Genomic DNA, 6574 nt, shown 5'->3' with positions numbered 1-6574 from the left:
AAGTGGCCAAAAAAAGTGCAAGCGGTAGCCACACCATCTGCAATCCACCACGTCTCTGCTTTGCGCCACCATTGTTGATGTCGCATCGCAGCAAAAGCTGCCTACCAACTTCCAAACAGTCGCTGGACCACCAGCCAGCCAGATCATGGGAGGAAGTGATTCGTTGTCGACCGTCGTTATCTAGATCAAGGGTGCCCCAATCTGCCGCGAAGATCCACCGCAACTGGCATTGACGGTCTCACGTTGGCCCGTTTAGCACGTTGGGCTACATATTTTTAGCCTGTTATTTGACGCACTGCGCGTTTTTAGCCTTTTTTTTACATGTTGGGCCATCTATAGATGTATAAAAAAATAAGAACGTAATCGGGTTGTGCCGTGCCGGCCCGCGTGCCCAGCCTCCAGGCCCAGGGCGTGCCGCGTGCCGGGCCCGAGCCGTTTAGCCCGTGTCGTGCCTGGCCCAAGGTGGGCCGTGCCGGCGTGCTCACGGGCCGGCCCCAAAAAAACGGCCCATTTGGCTAGCTATAACCGCAAGGGGTGGGGAGTGTTTGGATGGCATTACAAAGTTTCATAGATTTGAGATAAAAATGACATAATTTTGCATGCTTGCATGCTTCGATAAAATTGACCACTAGTACGCCTCGACATGTTTGCCGATCGATTTGTTATGTCATCCTACCAAAGTGGATCTAGCTTTTCGATATGTCGAAGAAAAAACCTTAGGATAAAAGCTTCCATAATGTTTTTTTAATTGACTTTCACAATGTTACAATAAGGGGTAAAGTTAGCTAAGATTTTTAGCTCGGATAAATACCGTCACATTGTCACAAATAGGATGTAAAAAGTATGTAATTTTTTTACTCCCCGGTCAGGGTCTTCTGAACTGTCTCTTTAGTAACAATCTATTTGGCTTCAATTAGATTTTTTTAAATATTTTTTATTTTAAATTCTGTAACTTTATTCGTCGTGTCTGCTCCTATTTTACCTTTTATCAACGTAAACACGAAAATAGCTAATGGAGATCAAGATCCATGGAGCCTTTAATTTAAAAAATAGAAAAGCAATTTTTAGGTCTTTAAAAAATGCAAAAAATACACACATAGACATGGAGGTATTTGCCTTGTCTTCAAATTTTCACGGAGAAATACATTTATATACGAGCTATACAAAAATAAAATATCACATATTTCTAAAACACATACGATTCACTATAAAAGTATATGATTTTTTTTTGTAGAGTGCACTCCAAAGCGTATTTCCTGATGAAAATTTACACACATCTTGTATACATCTATAAATACCCGTGTATTTATTTTCAGTTTTTTTATGAACTTAAAAGGTTGATTTTTCAATTTTAGAAAATTTTGTGCTCCATGGTGCCTAAGAGAAAAAAAAACTCACTTTCCTTCAAAAAGAACTAATTGACCTATATTTGGCTTACATGCATTCCTTTGAAGAGCTAAACCGAATATTTAATACTCCCTCCATTCCATAATGTAGTGCATATAATTTTCTTTGAAAAGTCAAACCTCATCAACTTTGACCAAGTTTATGGAAAAAAATATTTACATCTAGAATGCCAACCATATATCATTAGACTCATCATAAGACATAGTTGCATATTTTATATATTTGATGTTGTAGATATAAATAATTTTTCTTTATAAGCTTGGTCGAAACTTGCAAAGTTTGACCTTTCAAAAAATCTATACGCGTTACATTATGAAATGGAGGGAGTATATTTTTTGGGTCAATGAGTCAGACAAGAAAATAACTGAGGAGCAATATGACATCTCAACATGTCTCACATAAAATTTACTCTATTTTACCGTTGTTGAGAAATATTGTACAAATGCTCATACTTACATACATGCATGTATCCTCACCTTCACCTATATGAATGTATGCATGCACACCTTACCGATACGAGCACTTATGACAGATCGAGCCGTCAAATCTTAGGATCGATGAAGCCATCATATATGTTTCGAAGCTAACGGAAACAATGTCTTCCCTTGAACGAACATCACATTTTTTTGGAATAAATCCATGAAAATGCTCAATCATACAAAGTCCAGGACTTCAATTCGGTTGTACTGAGTCAACCACACGGAACCTAACTGTCTCAGTGCGCTCGGTTCATTACTTTGTTTATTTAGCAAAACATATATTTTACTCTTGTGCTCAAATATAAAAATATGTACTTGAAATGAAGAAATTAATAGTAAATGCTTGCCGTTGTTTCGGAAAAATCTCACGATTTGATACTCCTTGTTCTAAATTTATGTCTATACTAGGTAAGCGTGAACAACCCTTCAGTTCATACAAAATTACATTTTTTATGCGTTATGTTAAACTTTGACTACTGATGTTGCCTTAAATATTCCTACTCGATGCATGAAAATGATATTCTTAACTTCTCAAAAATATTTCTACAATACTATAATTTATCTGTTGGTACATAGACTGTGTCAAGTCTCTCAAACGTCTTGTATTTATGAATAGAGGGAGTAACACAATACTAGTAAGCATGATACATTACAATTTTGTCTTCGGAGTATGAATGAGTGATCAAAGGTAGTACATTTCAAAGACCGTACTACCAATATCTAAACATCACCCCTCCTCAAAATAATCATTGTAGGGAATGTATCTGAACATCATCTTTTTTAAATTGGAGAAGGAGTATCAATTATTATACTTCCTCTGTCTTAAAATTCTTATGTTACATTTGTCTAGATATGAATGTATCTAACACTACAACGTAACTAAAAATTTCTAAAAAGACAAATATTTAAGGAAGGGAAAAGGGAGTAATAAGGAAAGAAAAAAGCATGCTTGAACAGTTCGGTCCCGAGGGAAAGTAGACAATGACGGTGCGTACAAGTTGGTGCCGCGTCCACCGACAGATGACTGGGCTGCATGTACTATTGGACGACAGGCTGCTGCTCAGTGCCAACAGAAACAGCTCACAGCACCGAAACCCACATGCGAAGCTGTACCGCCGTATCTTATCATATCTTCTCTCGACGACCCTATTGACCTGTCGTCATTTCCGGTTTTTTACTTTCCACTTCAGGGCTCTCTGTTGCTCACTTTTCATGTCTTTCGCAGATTTGCACCTTTTCTCTTTTCCAAATCTCGCACGATTTTATCCATGGTGTACGCACGAAAGAGACCGAGAGAGTGCCGAAACCATAGAAATCATGGAGCTAAAACAAACCAAATTACATTCGGAAGGATATTTTATTGTGACATGTGGAATTACATTACAGTTTTTAGCATTGTAAAAGTGCATTCTCTAGCCAAACCAAATTACATTACATTACATGCTCCAGCCAATGCAATTCAACCAAATTACGTTACAGTTTTTACATGCAGTTTGTCATCCGACGTTGCCGGTAGATTTCTTGACCAGTGTACAGTATCATAAAAAATGTTTGGTCGAAGGGTACATGTGACCGGAATTTCATTAAGTTTCAATTACACGACGTACTCATCAAATTTTCATCTTTGCTTTTGTTCACCGCTTTCTTGTCGGTCTAAGCCGTCTTTTCAACGTTCTTGTCCATGCTGTCTCTTCTACCTAAGAAATGCCTTTCACCTTGTCTATCGGCTTTCTCTCTCTCCCGTAACCAACAACTCTACCGCATTGTCTCGCAACCCACTCAAATGACTAGGGTTTAGAAAAAGGGTGGGCAGAAAAACAAGTCATGTTTTTCCAAGAACATTTATTGTTTAGTTTTTTTTTAGAAAAGGAGGATAACCTTCGGCCTCTGCATCTGGGAGATGCATGCGGATATTTTATTGATTATTCTTGAGGACTTTACAAAGTAGAACAATAATATGCCTGAATCCATCATCTTGGCAACATCTGCCGCTACTCATATCCATACTCTTTACCTTGAAGCAAAATCCCTACCGATTCTAAATCTGGTGTGTTTTGTTTCAAATCAACTCAACACTATTATGAATCTCTACTATCTAAAAGAAACATAAGGTTCCCTCTCCCCTCTTACGTTAACCCTTTACGTCCGACTCTCGCTCCCCGCATCGTTCCACCTGGTTTTCTTTTCCCTTGTTTTTTCCTCAATCAAAAAACCGCATTTGGTCTGTCAAGAAAGAAAATCCACAACCCGGCCCGCTCCTCAAGTCATCATCTGCTGCCCCAGTCGCATGCCCGTAAGGGTTTCCATGCCTCCAGAGCGGCGGCGGCGGCTGGTAACACTTTCGCCAAGGCGTCGGCCACTGCGCTCCCCTGCGGCGGGCTTGAGGGGATCTGTGCCAGGCGCGTGCTGCGGAGGAAGCAGCTGCCCTCGGCAACGGCGGCGTGGACGTCAGAGTTCTCCGCCCCTCTTATGCTATCAGACCAGCAGCTACACCGGATCAGGCCGCTCGAGGTGGACGGGGTTGGAACCGAGGTGTACTCCCTGACCAGCGCTCCTACATCAGCATGACGGCGTCGCTCCTCCAACTTCCCTCACTGATTATAGTCTTCAAAATTTTGGCTCGTACTACCACCACCTTCTCTACGCAGGTAAACTCAATCTGGTTGCTCCCGCCCTCCGCATGGCAAAATTAGCTTTTCGTGCATGGCTGTTAGATAGGGAGAGATCATCAGATGAGAAGGGTTCATGCATACAGCAAGCGCGGTGCACTCACACATACATGTCATCTTGACTGCAAGTGCAATTAGCCAGTCCATCGGCCTCGTGCATGTGACTGCACATGTCATGTGGTCCTTGATCAAGTACTTAACTGAGTGATAAAATTACTATGGTTAACTTCAGGGGAATAGAATTATTGCAATTTCTTCATTCAGGAATCAGGAGCAAATTATTATGCACTAGCACTAATATGGTTACCTTCGATGGGTTTATTGCCTGCATGTGCTTTTTCAAGTTTGTTTGTGTGTTTTCTCTTCTGGTTGTTCCTTTTCTGCAAGTGTTGTCGTATAAACAGAAATGAAACTCACTTTCTATTTTTCAGATGTATAGGTAAATGTGAGTCGGCCTTCAAACTCGCCAAAAACCGATATGTACATACATTCAAGGGTTATCATTCTCTTAAATCTCGATGAATTTATATCTGTTTACATTAGGAACTGAGGGAAATAGGAATCATTTTGTTCGTGATACTTGGTTACATGAGCTTTTTCTCTTCTGTGTAGGCCAAAATTGTACAAAGTTATCTCCTGAAGTTATATCGAAGGTGACTTCTATGAGGTAACCATCTAAATTACTTTTTAATATTTGTTACAGGCTCTTGTGTTGAAGGGATTTTCGCTTGGTCAGTCTCTTAGCTTTTAGTATTTCAAGAATGAATTTATAAATGTTGCAGTAGCAGGGGATGAAACTGTTAAAAATAGGGACAATGGTGTTCAAAAAAATAGGTACTACTATCCGCTTCCATACATTTGGACTGATGTTCTGTGTCCATTTTAGGTTCTGAAAAATGAAATGCGGTAAAAAGTAAAGCCCAGTTGCAGCAACACGTTTAGACTGCAATGAAGAGGAGCCATTGTTGATCAGGCTGCAAGGTCAATAAACAATGTTAGTCCATAATGTTGCTTAATATGGATGAGAATCGTAAAAGATATATTTTCATGGATTGATAATGCACCTCTAGAATGCTTAGACCCTGGTGCAACGCACGGGCAATTACCTAGTTTAAAAGGAAAAAAAAAACTCAACACTGTTAGATGGCCTAACATTGTCCCCGCCCACGAGCGGAGCATGTTCCATAGAATTCGAGAAACTCCTGGGCTTGCTTAGATGGGGCATGTTTTTTATGTACTCCTCGGTGTTTAGCTTAAGTCTGAGCTAAATATTGAAGAGCGCACAAAAAATACACCTAATTCAAACATGCATGCTATTTTGCTCTAGCAACTCCGTAGTAGACACACTTTCGGGATGCCACATTTTTAGGGACATGTATATCACAGAACTGTAGGTTGAAGGACATATCGAACTAGAAGAATATCATTAAAGATGATGGCAGATTCCTTAATGTCCAAGTTACCCTCATACTCTACTAATTCTTGATGGATACACCCTGGCTACTTCTGGTACTCCCTCATCTACTACCACCCATGTGATTGAGCGCTTGGCTACGTCTTTCGTCGTCGATGATAAAAAAATTAATATTGCGATCACTCACGGGTGCCTTTTCGTTTTCATGGTGTCCTCCGTCCGTCTGACCTAACTCGAACATCATTAGTTGAAAGGTCACGATACGGGCTAGAAATTTATGTTTAGATTAAGGCAATAATTAGGGTTAATTACATCATGGCTGATGCAAACCATCACCGGACCGTGCCATGCTCGATGACGACGTACCTTTGTCTATTCTTTACAGGACACGAATGGCCATTAGTTTTACTTAATCGTGCGTGAACTTTCTCATGGTTGGCTCTTTTGATTGCTGCAATGGCCATTAGCGTTTAGCGGTGCTCTCTAGGCTCCAGCTAGTCATTGTCAACCTTTGGTTGGCCTAACTTCTGCTGGTTCGTATTCTATTTCCTTTTTATTTTATTTTTGTAAGGTTACACCCCTGGGTTTGCTAATGCCTCGTTCAC

At 40.2% G+C, this 6574-nt stretch overlaps 1 long non-coding RNA gene across 2 annotated transcripts; it reads left to right on the top strand.

Annotated features, from left to right (window-relative positions):
• The first annotated feature begins 4127 nt into the window (after positions 1 to 4127).
• LOC119363469 lies at positions 4128 to 5950 on the top strand. Of its 2 annotated transcripts, XR_005173993.1 has the most exons (4): positions 4128 to 4534; positions 4987 to 4994; positions 5168 to 5222; positions 5442 to 5950. It is a non-coding gene; the product is annotated as an uncharacterized LOC119363469 (long non-coding RNA). The 2 variants fall into 2 exon arrangements; XR_005173992.1 differs by having other exon boundaries at positions 4987 to 5222.
• Positions 5951 to 6574: the final 624 nt, after the last annotated feature.

The sequence above is a fragment of the Triticum dicoccoides genome, chromosome 1A (assembly GCF_002162155.2).
Source record: "Triticum dicoccoides isolate Atlit2015 ecotype Zavitan chromosome 1A, WEW_v2.0, whole genome shotgun sequence".
Lineage (NCBI taxonomy): Eukaryota > Viridiplantae > Streptophyta > Magnoliopsida > Poales > Poaceae > Triticum > Triticum dicoccoides.
This window is presented reverse-complemented; position numbering and strand designations above follow the sequence as displayed.